The sequence below is a fragment of the Bombus affinis genome, chromosome 6 (genome assembly GCF_024516045.1).
Source record: "Bombus affinis isolate iyBomAffi1 chromosome 6, iyBomAffi1.2, whole genome shotgun sequence".
Lineage (NCBI taxonomy): Eukaryota > Metazoa > Arthropoda > Insecta > Hymenoptera > Apidae > Bombus > Bombus affinis.
In genome coordinates this window covers 1375385-1393823 of record NC_066349.1, presented here as the reverse complement: position 1 = coordinate 1393823, position 18439 = coordinate 1375385, and the positions used below count along the sequence as shown (strand labels likewise).

The 18439-nt window shown below is 41.9% G+C and overlaps 1 protein-coding gene and 1 long non-coding RNA gene across 3 annotated transcripts in view; both read right to left on the bottom strand.

Annotated features, from left to right (window-relative positions):
• LOC126917235 (one cut domain family member 2-like) overlaps nucleotides 1-18439 on the bottom strand; it is a 216368-nt gene that overhangs the window by 73225 nt on the left and 124704 nt on the right. The gene's annotated exons all lie outside the window — the stretch shown is intronic.
• On the bottom strand, nucleotides 13574-15153 carry LOC126917304 (uncharacterized). The gene is made up of 2 exons (XR_007710916.1): nucleotides 14820-15153; nucleotides 13574-14552 (listed from the first exon to the last, which is right to left on the bottom strand). It is a non-coding gene; the product is annotated as an uncharacterized LOC126917304 (long non-coding RNA).

Here is an 18439-nt window from a genome sequence, read left to right as displayed (position 1 = left end):
CGGTCAATTAAGCATCGCTGTACGGTGTACCGATAAATAAATTAGAAGTCGGATGGATGAGAACCGAAAAGACTTTCCCCGTCCCGACCTAATAAAGTCTCTCTCTCGATCCTTTGCGACGTAGCCAGCGCGATAGGTATGTTAAGCCAAAGGGTTAAACCGTCCCATTTCACACCGCGAGGCGTTTTTTCTCCCAATCATGAACGCTCGAAGAGGCGATAAAGGAGTTATTTGCATCTAAAATAAAAAAAGGAAGAACCAAAGGATGGACGGAGAGAGACAAGGAGAGAGAGAGAGAGAGAAGCGAGAAAGTATGTCGTATCCGGTGCAACGGGAGTCGAGATATGAGGAAAAAAAGTGGTCAAGGGCGAATGTGCAGAACCGTTACATCATCGAGGACGACGCTGACGATAATCGAAAGGTGGCTTCCTCGCGGTAGAAGAAAGAAAATACGCTCCTACACAGTTGACACGAGAGAACAAAAGGAGAGATTATGTCGTGCGATTCTTCTGCGGTTTGTGTTCGGATCACAATCGTGATACAGGATGAGTCCATCGATGAATAAATTTATTTATCTCACGATCATTATCACGTTTGTCATTTTCGGTATTGAATATGTCGAACGATTTGATACAGAATAAGATTACAACATTGATAATGCACGAGGTTAAAATTAATACAATTATGAAATTACGAAGAAAGCATGGATTAGAAAATCTCTTTGGCCAATAATCTTAGTTTGATTATTCTGCGCGCAATTTGACGTTGAATTTTATGACTCGAATGATGTATGAATGACTCGAATAACGATATTTTACTGTATCATGCTCTTTTCTATGATCTTCGAACGATACCAACTCTCGAGAACGACGTAAACTAAAGTTTGTTGCAAAGGCTACATAAGGAATCTAGCAACGATTGCGATTGACGACATTCGCTGCAAATGCCATAGGAAGAGAGTAGGGCAGAGCAGGGACGGTTCTGTCCGTATTTCGATCGCTCGCTTCTCCGTTTCGCCGCTCTAATCTGCCGTTTAGTCGATAATGTACGACGCGCGAGTTTCATAACTCGATTAAGTAACGCGCCTACCGCGAAGCGAGAAAATAATGCCAAGGCTCCCTAGCTGTATCGCCATCACGATACCGAAGCAGATAACGGCGTCGCATAGTTATTAAAATCAATCTTGGCGCGGTGGCCCGCGAGGAAAAAACGAGAGTGACTTGGCTCTCCGATCCCGGTTTTTCTACAATTCTTTCTGTCTCAGAGACTTCCGCTTCTAATTATAACGAACACACCTTGTTCGCTCGATTGTGTTAGGAATTACGTAAAGTTGATGGGATTACATTGGCAAACTTCTTCAGATTCGCTTTATCGCACGATTTTATCGCTTGAGTTGCGTCGAATTTATTAATCAGAATTACGAGGTCTATGGTTACATTTTTCGCGACTTCCTGATTTCGCATTAGATTCATCCGCATTTTCTCCGACGCCGTAACAGCTCCTGCCCGTAGCCACGCGATTTCTAATACAGTCAAAACCCAAAATTTTAATAAAAACCTCAGACAAGCGTAGTCCTACTGTACTTCGTTACTGACAAGAACTTCGTTCTGGACATGTACAGCATGACTGCAGTGCGTTGGTTGAGCCTGTTGCGACCATGTTTGTTAGAGCTATGTGTTAGGTACGGGCACGTAAATAGCTCTCGATGTCTGTACCTCGTTCCTGACACCATCTAATACACGCATTATTTTAAATCAAGATAAACCAACTTTCACAACGTGACCAAAATTTCTCACTTCAAAATACAACCTCTACCTTTCCAATCTCATTGAAATATTCATCTCCGTTGCGGAATCTCCGATGGACGGATCGGCGAATCCTCTTTGGTTTCGGCGTGGTCGCGTGACATAATTTTGGAATAAAAGACAGTGGTCGGGCGGGTATAACTTACGGGCGAGAGGATCGGGACGTGCAGCGGGGTGTCATTTTGTGGGTCACGCCGATGACGTGTACGTGCGGCCGGTGTGTAACGGGACAATTTGTGCGCTGGCGGCACGCTCACGGGTGGGTGTCGCTCGGGGTGGGGACGAAACCAGGGTAATGTAGGTCAGTAAATGTATAGCCACCACTTTCTCCGGACCGTTCGAAAACTGGCTCCGCGACGTTCCTCCCCCTCCCACTAACCCCCTTTTCTCTCCAACTCCACCTCATCCTACCATTCGTTGCGCGCCGTTCGTTCATTCGTTCATCCTCTCGCGGTACCGTGCGCCTCTCTCGCTGTTGGTTCCTCCACGATAGATGTAACGGGACTGCCTCGAAACGGGTTCCGCGCCGTTTCACCACCACGGAACGGAAAACCGCGGCAAGGACATCCGTGATCATCATCGTCAGCATGCTTGGTCAGGGTGTTCAGACTGATGGTTTCGCCAAAGGCGAGATTGACGCATTTGGGGTAGGAATTTGACCTTTGATTGGTCCCCTAGGTCATGGGTGATTGGACTCGTATCTTCGAATCTTCTACTTTTCATATGTCAGTAAAGTGCTACTTTTCTTTTTTAGCCGTCGAGTGACCTAAAAATCGGAAAGTCGACAAAAACGAATTTATCGTAATATTTCTCCCTTGCGATCTTCGTATTATTTCGTTGCTTAGCCATCAATAATTTAATAAACGAGAAGCAAAGATTTAGGAGTCGATTTCGAGTAGAAACGATCAAATTTCTGTAAAGGGGTAAGAATAGCTCGTTAAATGATAGGAACGAAAAATTGTAAGTTGAATGTTGAATCTGGGATGTTCACAAAGCGGCCCAATTCCCAGAACGCGGCTTACCAATGAACGATTTCATTTGCCTCCCACCACGTGGTCGGTTGTTACGCGAAACACCTGGTTCCTTGTCAGCGGACGTAACGGGACAGGCCCGAAAACGGGTTCCGTACGGTTCCTTGTGACGCGACGTAACGTTACGAGATAGATCAAGGTCACTACCTTGCCCGTCGCACACGAAGCCCAATTAGACGTACCGCTGTTATTCTTGTCTTCCGTGGCCTCGACCCTGCTACTCATAGCGAATTAAAGGACCACCGAACAAATCGACGCTCGCTGTATCTCCAAACATTTCGTCGAAATATCTGTTTTACATTTTGAACTGTCAACGATCCGTTGATATTAAATATCGGTGCCAGAAAATATTTATTTTTATAGGAACGATGAATTCGATTTACATACGGGGCACTCGTACAAAATCGTATACTTAAGGTTTTAAATTTAAAATTTTTGGATTTATGAAACAAGTTGTGTAATTAATCAAAATTGTCTTCATTAATTGCATTAGTTATATCATATCATGCGTTCATAAAGTAACAAAAATAGAATTCAAAAGTTCAATGAGTAATACTCATTTCGACGATAAGGCAAAAGATCTTTTTCTTCGATTTTGGTATTTGCTAAGTGGCTGGATTAGTTTAGGATGTATTAGGAAGGACATTTCAAAAAGATAGATTTAACGAAATCGTTAAGACCTCTCGTCGACTAACGGTGCTCCCTATCCCTAGGAGGTGCCGAATTAAGCGGTTGCGGTACTGTTATGTTTACCAACGGTCGTTAGATACCAGGCGAGACCGTTTTCGATGAGACACGTATCGGTCGAAAGAATTTATGTTAATCAATTTCACCAGCGGAAAAAGTTCCAGAGAATGTTTAGCTTATCTTCGAAGCTTTGAAAGTTGAAAGATCATCGCGTCACCATATTAGGTTTTCTAATTTAAATTTACGTGTAAAGTGTAAACGATCGACTGTCAATGATTTCTTCTTTGAAACGACACATAGGCAATGGAAAAAGTTCTATATTCCACGAGCAACATTCTTATTTCTGCAGATTTCGTGATACGATATGCCGCAACAGAAAACGCGTTCGTGTAACGAGGCACCAGATCGCAGCAATTCTTTTATATACAAAGCGATTCAACGACAGAAAAATTACTTTAATCATTTCAATGGAATAGTAAGTATTAGAATACCTGGTGGTTTAACAGGAAACGCGATACATAATCTACTTAGGTTATTAGAAGAAGAGGTGAACCCATTGGAATTTTATATTTATCATTTCAGCTTATTAAAGAATATGTAAATTTCTAGTTCTACATGCACGTAGGGTGTCCCAATATCGATGGTGCAAGCGAGGCGGGGCTGATTCCACATAAAAAAGCAAGTCGAAGATATAGAATAAAATTTGTTTATTTAAGGTTTCGTTTCTGAGAAAATCGAGTCTGAAAATTTGTCAAGCTGTGTTTGAACTTGGTTAATTTCGGAATAATCGATAGGAAGTTGCTTTACGCGTGACAATTAATCGAAAAAGATATAGAACAAAATTTTTCATAGAACGCTTCTGGTTTCTGAGAAAATGAAACTAGAAAATTGATTAAGTACGTGTGTACCTTAAAGAGAAGAATTTTATTGCTTATTTACGCATATTTTTTCACTTACTTACGCATGTAATATCGTCTATCGTCTTCTGCTGGTTGTTTATTCACGCCCAGCTGGTAATTAGTCAAACTCACATGTCCTAGACAAATTTTCATTTGTACCATCAATACCGAGGTACCTTCTATCGTAAAAGATTTTGAATCGACTTGTAGGTAGTTTCTCGGCGGAAAAAGCGTCGAGGGGATCTTAACCTCGTCACGGTCAAACTTCCGCGAAGAAATTCAACCGGCGTGGCAGTTAGAAAGGTAATAAGTAAGCGACGCGAAGGAAAGTCCGCTGGAAATGATGGAGTGAGGTAAGACCAGGCTCGATGCATTACATTTAACGCGCTGCCATTACTGTATAAGTACGTGAAAGTTGCCTCCCTCGGCGGCCATGCGAGGCGTATTTAGCTAGGGATGCGACGCTTCACTGACTAGCCTCGACTACGAGTTATTCCAACACTTTGTTCCACGATGCTGCATCTTTCGCAAAAAGCCGAACATAAGATTATTTACTGTCCACTTTTTCTTCTCTCTTCCTTTTGCTTCGAATTCAACGTTTCCAAATACGTCGAAAATAGACGGTCGTTGGAATGTTCTCGAAAGCAGAATCTTTAGTTGATAAATTTTTGGTTCAACGCGAGTGAATCGAACCGTGATATCGCATAATCGTTAGTTTATATAGAATTGGATAATTTGGAAATTTGCGAATTTCAAGCTTGAAAGGTTTAGGAACCAAAATTTCGGATTATCGAGGAATTGGATAATTTAAAAAATCGGCGCTCGGAAATTGAAAAATTCGAATTGGAAAATTGTAGAATATGGAAGTTTGAAAACTTAGAAATTTGAAATCCCAGAAATTGGAAAAATCAGTCAGCCGGAATACGTGGTTATGAAGATTTAAAAATAATTCAAACATTGTCATAGCGCGCGTAATTTATGATCCACAGTTCGCAGCATAGTGGATCGTTTATTTATCGATCGCGATTTTACGCTTCCTCCTTTTCCCAGTCGTTATCGCATAGGTTCTCACATTCGTTTGTTTGCATGTTTCCAACGCGAACGGTCCGCGTTCGTTCGAGAATAATAGAAGAAATTACGAACAGATTCGATGCTATGTAGGAGGTCCTGTCGAGGACGTTGTACTTTGACTATGCTTCAACATCACGATACAAACTGGATTGACAGATCCCCGTGAAATTTGTCGTGTTTCTAGCTGCTGTCGATGGCGACATCGTTGAAAAACCGATCGAACCGAACCTGTTCTCTTGACTTGCCCGCGTGAAACTTTCTTTGGTTTTTACCATTCTAGAACTCGATAATTTGTTGTTAACGCGAGGCTCACAGAAGTTTACAACATCTACGGAAAAGTAGAAATTCTAGGTTGTCGACTAATGTACTTTTTCTCGAAGAATTTTCTCGCGATTGACAATTTCCCGCTTGCTGAGGTATCTCCGTAATTCAAGACTATTATGTTTATAGTCCTTAGGAGAACATCGCGAACTATCAAGTAATAAAAGATATTCCGTAAATAAATAAATATCCGTTTTTCAAAACTCCCATAAATCTAAAGAATATTAACATCGTCGGTGAAATTGCTATTTGTTATTTCAAAAATTACAATTTCCATTTACAAGTGGAATTACGATCGAGGAGCTTTAAGCGGATACGGAGAGCATGAAGGGTTAACGGGCGTATCGTTCGAGAAGTGTGACAATGATCGCGGAGAAAATCTAACGGTACGCGCGGAGAGCTCTCGGCATCGAATCGCCTACATCGCCGCGCGATATTACGACCTCTCGTTTCGTAATCCCAGTATATCTCGTTTCGTAACTGAACCAACTAGCGGTTCACGACGAACAACGATTAGTGGCGTACCATGCGATCACACTCGTACATACACAAGCGTGGAAAACGCGAAATTTTCAAACGATCGTTTTTCTCTTTTACGATTTTACTCTACGTTCTCGATTCGTTTGATTCCCTTGTTCGAGTTCGATAACACCTACTGCCGTAATATCGTCTGGTGCAGTAATTTTGCAATCAGAAATCAGACCCTAGAAATTAGACTTGTAAGTTCTTGAAGAAAAGATCGAAAGATTAAAGGTAGTCCAGAGGATAATTTTTCCTCGTTTATATTATAGAAAGAGCGTAAATATCTTTAGACTCGTAGAATCCCAAAGTAGATCGATTTAAGGTAAAAACGTCTCGAATGAAAAAAAAAAACAGCAAATAACCTATAAAGGCCATTCACCATCAACTAAAAAGTTCTATCGAGACTTAAATACCGTAACAACGTTGCATGGATAAAAGTGGCAGGGAAAGAAGGAGGAGGAAGAAAAAGCGGAAAGAAAGTATCACGTCGAACGTAACAGGCCGAGTCCGAAAGTTCAGCGACACGTCACGATTGTGAAATCGTGTTTTGGTGGTTCCTGCGCGCATTCCGGGTCAGGATCTTTCCTTGACAGAGCAGAGGCGCAAGTTCAATGCGAGAAGGAAGTTGCTCGTAGGAAGGTGGCTGTTACCTGGATCCGGCGCGGTGGAGGCGCCGACCGCCATAATCCTGCTCAAGCCGCAACTTTCACGCGATCGTCCTCTCCTTCTTTCTCTCCGCTGCCAATCATCTCGCTCGCTCTCCTTGGAAGAAAGTGCACATGTAACACTTACATGACAAGCCACGGTCCCAACGTAACGTACAGGCTGCTCTAAAAGGTTCCGATCAGGTCCCGAGATTTCGTCAATGTCAATGACATTGGCAACTGCGCTACCGCGATCGTTTGGATTCCGCTCGGAAGGTCACGTTCAGCCGTCTTTGAAATTCTGCCTCGGTTACAATGCTGATGGAATGGAAATTGGTATCGATAAGATAATATAGGAGCGTGTGATTGTTCACATTGTCGTTGAAACGTGGATCGTTGTCTATATCGATCGGTTTCCTTCGACTTTCTTTCTGTCGATGCTTTCTTTTTGCTTTTGGCTTTTGTGATTGTAGATTTCTGAATTACATTTCTAAAGTAAACCTCGCTCCATCTCCGGAACAGGACAAACAGACATCTTAATGGAAGTACAAACACGGTTAAGTTTCCGATACCACTTAGACACGATCTAACGTGTGTTATATAACCGACGCAATGTTCCCGCTCGAGCACAAAAGTCTGAATACCGCGTTTAAATAACATACGGTATACAGCGACGATACGAAACCAGAAACATTGGCACGGACGCTAACTACGCTTCCGTGTCCTCCTAATTGAAACAAAGTTCTATTTTTTTTTTTTTTTTTAATTAAGCATTTAAAACTTTATGGCACGTTTGTTTCAGGTATAAAAGTGTCTACAATAATATTTAAATGGTCTTCGTGTAGACGAAGAATATAGTTTTTTAGGAAGTTGCAAATATATGATCAAGCCAAATGGCGAAACGATTATAGTTTCTACATCTAGGGGCAAATAAATTTGCTTAATCTTCATTATCTATTGATAATTCAAAAATCAATCGAGATTAAGAAACAATAGAATTTCCGTACGACTGCTCCCTGAAACTGGGTTTTTCTATTTAAAATGGGCGAAGAGAAGTCAGCACGAGGACATCTGTTTGGACGTGACTGTTTTCCGGAAGTTTTCCTCAATGCCAGTGTCGATTCCGAAGTTTCGAATGCCAACGGGATGGCAAAGACAGTTAACTTACGATCAGAAAAACAAATTGCAAGGAAAAGGAAGAATAAATTACGTCTTGGATCGCTTCTTCCACGATCGTAATATGCACTGCAAACGCAACGATTGAAAAGCAATTTCGGTTTGCGTCGTGCTAATGGATACTCGATTTCCTCTGTAAATTCCAGGTGCAAATCTACCGTTTTACTATCTGACAAACTTTAGTCAGATGACGTTAGATCGATCGTGAGTAATTTGCTTTGTATCTCAACCGAAGAAATCTAAATAGATCTTTCCGAGACAAACCGCGGGCCATAAAAATCAAAGCAGGAAGAAAGATCGATTAAAACTCGTTATCAAGAAGAAAATTTCATTCCTGGACGTTCTTCGTAGCAATTTAATACGTGATGGATAGAAAGGAACGGTACAGCCTATGCACTACTTCGTTATTTGTGAAAGATACATTTTCAAGCATTATTACTATGTATATATATGTCAATTTCAATTTATTATTTTTAGCAATAATATTTGAAAATATATCTTTCCATTATATCGACGGCCATTGTACGATAGTAGCGAATATTTCAAGATACATCGATAACTAAATTTCAACTACAATTGATCTCAATCCTCTTCTAACCAAAATATCTCTATCCCTATCTTAAAGTAATCGGGAGCCTGTATTTCAAAATTTCCATACAGCGTGCTTGTTGGAACAGTGGCGTAGCCACGCAGGCCCCTCGCTGCTAATCGATTCCAGGAGCGTAGCGGAGTGCTCCACTTTGGTATTTTTAAACGGCCCTCCCCTCTCGCCGCCCTTCCGGTCCGTCCCTCGTGGCCGCGAAGCCATCTAGCCACCCCACTTCCACCAAGCCACGTCCACTTCTTTCGGTCTACTTTTCTGTAGCCTGCTCGCGCGAGTACGAGCCAGTGACTATCCACCGTGGGTGGGGGCCTGGTCCGGTAAATATTTACAGTTAACATCGTTACATAATAAGCGTGTACAGGTCGGTACACGCGTTCACAGGCCAGCAGTTCGTTTGGTGCAGACGGAGAACTCCGATAACGGGCCATCACCTGCCAGCCCCGATTCGTCCAGATGCAGCTGGCCCCAACCCTATTCTCGATTCCTTGGGCCTGAAATAACCAGTGTTTTGACTCGAGAGGAAATGCTTAATGTGGCTGCAAGTCGAGTAATCGTAAAGGCACTTTACGTCGTGTTAAGCGATTGATTACCTTGGCTCGACAATACAGTAGATTTTCATATCATTTTGCTAGAATAATATAGGATGTTTGGAATTTCTTCGATGAATCATCGCGATAGAGTATAGTTTCTAATTACCGGAACTTCCTAGCCGGAAACGATTCCTTATAATATTCGGAGAATCTCGAGTAGGTGTTGTTGCACCTTTATCGTCGGTTTTAAAGAGGCAGTTTACGTTTCTTGGACTATATTTGACTATATTTTCGCGAATTAAGATGACGCAATGCCGTTCTCAGAACTTTCGAGTTCCTAAGCAAACGTAATCTTTGCGATGTACATATGTATACACGAACGATTCACCTCTTACCTACTTAACCACTTCCATCAAACCTAAATCTACTTTACCAAATGTTCCTCCTCTTCCTGCAAAGTGTAACAAAAATTCTGTAAGCAGTTTAAAATTAAGCACGCAAAGAATAGGATATTTCTTTAATACGCAATATTCTGATCTTTAAACGTGATAGACATAGTTGTGACTAAATGAAGACGTAGTATACCGAAGCATCTCTGCCAAATGCAAACAAGGCTTCATCTATTTATTGTACCAAAAATTGAAACGCGCATCTTTCTACGTAATATTTTTTCATGTCAGTAAAAGTTATTTCATCCTAATGAGACACGACCGTAATCACATTGGTAAAATGTAAAACCAATTTGAAAGTATATACGATAACTACAAACTGTCTATCGTGGATATATTATTTAGTAAAATATCAGTATAAAGTATGAATAGCCACTTTAAGCGTGACGAAATGTATATATGTAATAAATGTACTAAATACGTGTCTTGTAATTTCTATACATATTTTCAGATTTGGCTCAAACTTTATCGATATAATCGTAACAATATAGCCTCGTAAGACCGCTAGTGAAATTTCACAATGTTTCGTATGACACGCGTAATATATTCATAAATGTGTCTGGGTGCAAGTATTCGAATACTTTCGTAGATCTGTATAGCTCTAAACGACTCATATAATGCACGATAGGGAATATATCAAATTCTTTTTCACGTTACATTTCATGGAACGTGAACGCTTCGCGAACTTCGCGTTAATCGTTTTCCGCTAAATTTACATAACCAAAGGACCTCGAACTAGGAGAAACATCTCTCGTTCGTGTCGTTCAACGCGAACACGAAGGAACGAGCGAAAGAACAAACGACTCGAGCCATGCAACGCGTTATAAGCGTTACGTGTACGGCTTCCGCGGCCTTGCGTACCTGAATTTATCGCGCCAGGTAAATCCTCGGCCTGCACCAGCCCGCACGTTCTCTGCCATAGCCTTTTTTCCCCGCTGTTGTGCTTTGTTCCGTGGAGCCTATCGAGCGGAAGGCTGCCAGTCCTTGTCAGATTGTCAAGGATATATCACGGTCGACTCTGATCGACACTACTGTTTCTTTTGTTTTTCCCTCGTTTCACTTTTGGCTTTTACTTTGATACTTTTTCCTTTCTTTGTTAGATTCTATCCGCTTAATTATTATTTTGCTATCAAATGCAGGCTGTCTTAAAAGAAATTTTTGTCCTCAAATCGTTTCTAAACAAAATAACAGAGATATATGTATCTCTAATCAATAATTTATAAAGTCGTACCAATCGTGTTTAAAATATGATATGGATGAAATTGTCAGCTCTAGTTGGTTTACGATTGAGCGCCCTTTATTCATACACACGCAACATACGCGTCAGTAGCATTGGATGTATTGTATTCCCTACACGATCCCTGTTGTTTCAAGAGTCTTTTATCAATCATCACGTTACGTAGTCGCCTTATTACATTCATGCTCCTGCACAATCATCGTATTTATAGGATCTAGGATTCTGTTTCAATATTCTGACACGAGAAACGATTCGTTGATCGTTTCCCGATACTTTGATCTCTTAATCCATCGACAAAGGAAAGAAATCTCACGTCGATGGTTTGACGATAGGCATCGATCGTGACTCAACGTAGGTACATTGATTCGAGGAAACCTCGAAGTAAAAACTTAGTGCACAGTTTGCATAATAAGGAGAACAATTCTAACGGTCCTCCGCTCTACATAGGATCGATCGTGACGACACGCGCCATTCGTCCACGCGTTTCGTGCGTCAGATTACAGGAAATTTCAAGTCGATTGTTGTTCCCCATTTCGTATCTTCGTCATAAACTTACTAAAGTTCTAACCACATTATATTCATGTAACATTTCTTCTATTCATATTCATAGAACATATCGAGAAGAATCGATTAGGAACACGTGCAGCGCTATATATTTGCTATATACTGCCCTATATTTAATGATACACGTAATATTCATGAACATGTAAGCAAACAATCGCGTCTTTTCTTTTAGAAGCGCAAGGTCTCAAATGGATACTCGCTTATGGATTACGTAACACGAATCGACCTTGACTATACTCGAACCGCACGCGAAATTAAGGATCTTGACTGTCAAAATGCTTCACTGGGATTAGTATTCCTCGTGTTTGTCAGAATCGAATTTAAAAAAGCTTCTAGCTACGAAAACGTCATCCTAAACAAACGAAAATTCCATGATCCGCGCCTCTTTTGTCGACGTAATTGCATTCTCGAGAATCGTTCATTTCTGAAAGTACACGTCCGTGTACGTGAATCGACGATTCGAAGAAGAAACGGAGAACGACAGGTTGGGATCTCGACAAACGTAATCCTTTTTTCGCGTTGGCAAGCGACAACTGGATGCTTACGTAATCCCGGAAAATGCCGCGCTCAAGCGATAACCCTGGCTTCTCTATGGAAATTCTGACCATGAAACGCGGCGTGCATTGGTAACAAGCCTCTATCCGCGCGATCTGATACCGGTCAGAGGTGAGCAAATATCAGGGACAACGTTCTCTTCCTGCGTTCCAGTTAAACGTATTCTGATCCTAACGAATATTTATATGACACCGTGGATTTCATCGAGACGTTTGTCTTTATTTGCCTAATACGATAGTTTAATCGACATTGCGAAAATTAAATGACTAGGTCTTTATTCGAGAGTCTTTTGATCTGATAGTATCGAAGACCTATTAAAGTTATTGCTTGTAAGTAAAACGTTTACTTTTCTTACTGTACACGCTCATAAGTATTAAGACTTCTATTCGTTCCATCTGTTGGACAACTAACAAATCTTACTTTATTTATTACAACTGACCTTCCAACTGCAAGGGATTAGAATGGGTTGTTCGATAACGTCCATCGACGACGTTTATAGGTAAGTTAAAAGACTGGTAATAGTTGAAATTCGAATATATTCAAGCCCAATGGAAGACGGGAATGCAACAGCCGGGTTCTGATGTGGATCGAGCAAGGCGTCACTGCTTTCGCTATCTGGGCCAATGGGTCACAAAGTTTCCCGCGTGCTCTTGCGCGCTTGCGTGCAAACGCACCTCCGCATTTCCTTAACGCTTCTGTCCTTGTGTTTTTTTCCTCTCAGCTTACCTATTTTCTTTCTTTTTTTTACCGTCAACCGATCCATCGATTTCTTCGTATTTCCTGAATGCCTATCTTCGTATGTGCTCGATCGCCAGACAACTTTTGTCGATCCCAATCTTTGTAATGCTGCGTCGTATAGAAACCTTATAGCGCAAAATTTCGAATTCACATTTCGTATGACACTTGCAATCGCTAACTAGGGTTATTACATATTATATTTAATAACAATTACTCGACGAAACTCGTGGCTTCTTTATATTCATGCCAGTTCATTTCCACGTCCTCCACGACAGCGCGTAACTGTTACACAAGCAACAGGAAGCGATGGGCAACGACGACAGCAACGATTCGCCCATAAGAATACGCGACGCATATGGCATTGAGAATATAAATAAACGTTTGTGCTGCGTTTCCTGGTTTCCAGCCGTGAAGATCGGTGAAATTATCACGAATCGACCGGGCGCGCTCATTTTCTGCCGGGTTTCGCGCTTTCCTGGAACGAAATCGAAAAGGAAGACGACGAGAAGGCAGCCTTGGGTTTGAGTCGAACAAGGAATGCGCATTCCTGTGGCAAGGACTCGCCTCTCCTCGAATCATTCGAAACTTTTGAAGAACGCTACGCAAGATCGCCGCGCCTCGACCGCTCGGGGAATGTTAATTGAACCGTGGTAAATAATTGCCAGGAGAAAGAGAGCGTTAATTGACGTTAATCAGTCGGTGTGTTGCTCTTATTTTCTACAGAAAATATCTCGAATCTGTTCAAATTGAACGAATATATATTTTGACGTTTGTAAGTGCTAAACATATATGCACATATAAATGCTTAATTATTTAAAGAAAGTAGGGTAATTTATTTTCTAAATATTTTGACATTTATTTCAAATTCCTAATATATTGATTTCTTAAGAAGGCGATACGTATCGTTGTTCTCCAATAGTTTGTTAATACTTTTCAAGTTTCACCATTATTTATATACCGTTACTGTGAACCAATCAAACTCTAGATACGTACTTAACTTCGATCCTACCTTCAACAATAGTATAGAACAATCTTAATGGGCGACGAGGATTAACAGACCTTAAACTTTTTAACGAAATGTACACAAATTCCAAGAAGGAAAGTTACCAATTTAAATCTAAGCCATTGCCTTGCAATCCTGTATTGGTGCAATTAACTTTAAAAATACGAAGTAACAACTATTCTCCCATCTCAATCAATTTTAAAACTGCCTGGAGGAGTCTGAAGCGCTACCTTTCCCTGCACTCTACACGTTTAAACGTTCCGTGTTTCTCACACATCGATCAATTTCTACATCCAGTCCGCTGCTTCGGACACACGTAACCAATGGTAAGATCACAATACAAAGGGAATAGAATTCCAAACTTCTGCATCATCTATATCCGCACGAGAACGGTGCAACAGTTGTCAGAAACGGTAGAGAGAACAGAGTCTCGAGCACGATGTCCCCGGTTGCCTAACAGCCTGTGTTCCGTTAGCCGGTTGCCTCATCGTCGACGGTCACCCTATCAACGTCGATGAAAGAGCTGCAGGAAGTCGATTGCTCGTCTTCTTAACTAATTGCCGGACTTCCATTGGCGTTACGTCGTCGTCGTCTTTCGTCCTCGTCTACGTTGTCGTGCTCGGTCTCGTTTGTTGCGTAACTGAACGAGAGCGGTCTCTGACCGTTCCGAATCCACGCGAACCGTTTTACATGCCCAACAGAATCACTCCAGCAGCCTAAAACAGAATATCTAATAAACACCGATCAACCTCTTATGATCGTTTAAATTTGAATAGATCTGAAAATTTAACACAGTCATCCAGGCTACTCGATATCGATGCGCTCAGTTTCAAGCAGCCAATCGAGGAGAGCACGAAAGCGGAACAACGAATCCGATTTCAGAGGCTTCCTTCGACCAGCGTCGCGAGGCAGATACCGCGTAAAAGAAAGAAGAAAAAGAGGCAGAAAAAAGAAAGAGGAGTCGCGGTCCAAAAATAGCTAACCGGTGGGCCGTCGATCTTCTGAATGGACGGCTGGCTTCAGGCGGGTTATCGATGCGTATCTTAACGGTGATGCCTGTACAAGGGAGCCGTCCGGCTCTCGGCTGGTCTCCTCATGATTCCGGCGAGACTGCTCTCTAAAAAGAGGTCTCACCTTTGCTCCACATCGCATCGCATCGCGGTGCGCATCGTGCCACGTAATGTGGGTCGCCGCCAGTCGCCGGTGAGCGTATCCGGGCCAGAACGAGCACGACGATGCATCAAAAATCGACGATGGGTTAAGAATTAAATTCAATGTGAATCAATAAGCTCAATTATCTTTTATGATAGCGAACACGTTAAGTATATTAATGATTCGTTATTTCGCACGTCTGTATCCTCTTATCACTTTTATCATCGCGCAATATGCTTTATCGTTTCATCTTGTGGTTCTATATAGAAACTTTAGGAACGTTCTTGGACATCGATACCATCGCCATTATATCAGTATCTGCATTCAGAGCGTGAATTTGACACGACGATCGCGAAGGTCGATCGCGGTTTCGCGATTGGGCGGCCACGGTATTACAAGACTGATTGCGTAACGTGCTTAGAAGCCGACCGGGACACCGTTAGACAAAAGATTTTGTCGATTGTTAACGGACCGTATCCCGAAACAACGTGGTCGGCGTTAGATTCGTGTAGGTGAGTTATCGATCGGTACCAGCGGATCTGTAATGAATCAGAACGAGTCGTGATCGGTAACGGTAAAATATAGCCCGTTACGCTGGCCCAGACAACAACAATAGCACCAAGATCGGTCCGTAATTGCTCCTCTCTCGTTCGACCCCACGGCTATCGATGACGATTCTCGAACTATCGCGATCGCGAGACCCGCGAATTAAGTCCTTAGCCATGGCGGCTTTATTGCTCATCCTGACAAGACGTTTCAACGATGATCACGTTTATTCGTTGTCGGACAAGCTTGTGTAATTTGTTTCGTTGTAATAGTTCGATTTAACCTTTCGAATCTTGCAAAGGATTTTAGATATCGGACTCGACTCGAATTTGTAATCCCATTAACGTCAACCAGGTCGGTCGTGTCAAATACATTCGAGTAAAATATGTGTATATCCCAATCGATTTCCGGTTTACCCACCTTGGATACGATTCAGAGGCGACTTGTCTAAACGCGTGCATGCAATTGCAAGGCGTAAATGTAATAAAGGATTTGGAATTCAGCGATCAGATCGACGAGTAGCTGAAACTTCGCGCGGTTTGCATAATACGCGATGGTACGCGGCAACGTCAATTAATACCGTATTACGAAATCTCTTGCTATTTGCATCACACGGACGTTGCCTATCTGTGTCTAGGCCTCCCAGCCTTCTGCAGTTTATTCAAAGACATTCGTTATTCTTGCTACGCTGATTACGCGCACGTTGCGCAATTCACACTTGCGCTTCTCTCTGAGTCGTGGATCCTTTTCTGTTTCGGGGATGCTTTATTCATTGGCAAATATTACATATGGAAAATCTATATATACAGTGGATACAAATAGTATTCGCACATCATTTTATTTATTACATTTACGTAATACCAATTAGGTTCGAGTATCTAATAAGATTTTATGATTATACAAGCTTGATATGTACTATGAATATGAAATATAAATGGTCTATAAATATCAGTAATTGCACGAATAACACGCATACCTGTAATTTATTTCGCGATTATGTATATCAATGTAAAATAGAGCATATGTTTCAAAGAGATACACAATAATTAAGAAAAACTGTTTACAAAATCGGTCGGATCTTGGGCATTTCATTAATAACGGCGTTTCTCCCCTAAAACAAATAAAATAAATAGATGAACAAATAGTTAAATAGACAAACAAGATAACCGCACGTTCGATGGCTATTTCGAACGCGTTATTACGAAAACGGCTGTAATCGTCGCCGATGAGAATGTTACGTAACCGGTAATTGAATACGAATAATTTTACATAAACAGAGGCGGTAGTTAGCCATGGCTGTCTTTGCGCGCAGAAGGACAGTATTATGTATTACGATAATGGTCGTGGAAAAACGTTAACAACTCGGGAGACGCGTGGTCGTTCGTGTTCACGGCTTCGTTCCGATCCTTCGACACACGTAACGCGATAGTTTCCTTCATTGACGTTGCAATTTGCATCGATTAGAACGTTCATGCATATCCGATGATCCGCGTTTCGATTCGATAATCGCAGCAAAAATTTAACTTGTTTCGCAGGAAACGTTTGAAGGGGATGTGAAAGAATCGAGTAAAAACGAGTCGGAGGAATGTTTTTAAACTCGATGACGTGTTTACACATCGTACGTCATCGAGATCTAGTTTTAAATCTTGGAAACTTTTGCAAAAAATTGCGCCTTGTATACTTTAAATCCCCATACACTCGCAAAGTCTCGTCATCCACACTTGGTAACACGATGATGACGCGAAACGTGGCTTTTTTATGGCGAGTTTAAGGGGACGCGACAAACGAAACAAAATGAGAAGAACACCGCATATTCCTGCCGAGGTAGGGAAGGTTCGTTTCAACGAAGGGACGAGAACGACGTCTTTTCGGGACGTCGTCGTGCAGTTGACGGCGCATTTGCTTGTTGTACATCATCAGAATCCGGCTGGTTCGTTTGGTCGTGGCCGTGCACGGATCAGGCGGCTTAAAAAGCGTAACTCGCGCTACGTACAAGAAACGCAGGAAAAAGGCCGGCCATGGTAAAAATAATGCTTCACGAGCATCATTAACTGGCGACGAAAATAAGGATTGTGGAAGAAGGGGGGTGAGAGATGGTTGGTCGTTTAAGAGACGCGACGGACGGACGGATAAATCACAGCGGAGCTAAGTCCCGAGCAGCCATCGTATCGTCCGGGAGCAGACAAAAATCGTAAAAGAGTGCTCCGCAGGGCTAACCGAGACTCTCCTGGACGCTCCCCTTTCGCTATGTCGCGAGACACTTTTGACTCTTTCAACGCTTTTGCGAACTGCCTCGGTTCCCCGAACACCCCCGCGATCCTGTATCGATGAGCAAAAAGCAAGTACAAGAATAAGTAGAGGAATAAATGCACGATCACGTTCTTGTTACGCAAGATCCTAATCGGCGATATAGCAAACGAAATGTCGTTTTAGATGAAAAACATGTTTAGGTGAATAGAACGATTGGATAACACGGAGCGGAATTTGCGAGGCTGTTGCAACGAGTGGTTCGCGACTCGTGACTATTTTCGGGGATTTTATTCCTGTCAGAAGATACGGTCATTTCCCTCCGTTCCAGCGGCTTTTTTTCGTCCTCTTTCAGTCTCTTGTTTCGACGCGACATTTCGAAAGGGCCGCTCCTCCACGCCGATTTCGCATCTCGACGTGTCGTGTCGCGTCGAGTGAAAGCCTGCAACCTTGATTTTATAACAAAAGTTGCGGCGACTGTGCTTCGTGTCGCGTTGCTGTTGCTTCAACCAGCATTCTGATAAGTAAACTGTGGATGTTTATACATTTATTTGTACAAATTTAATCGTACAAAAATGTACAGAATGTGGGAGTAAAACGTATCTCTATTAAGCTTAGAAAATAGGTATTTACGTAAATTTCTGCAGTCTAATGATAA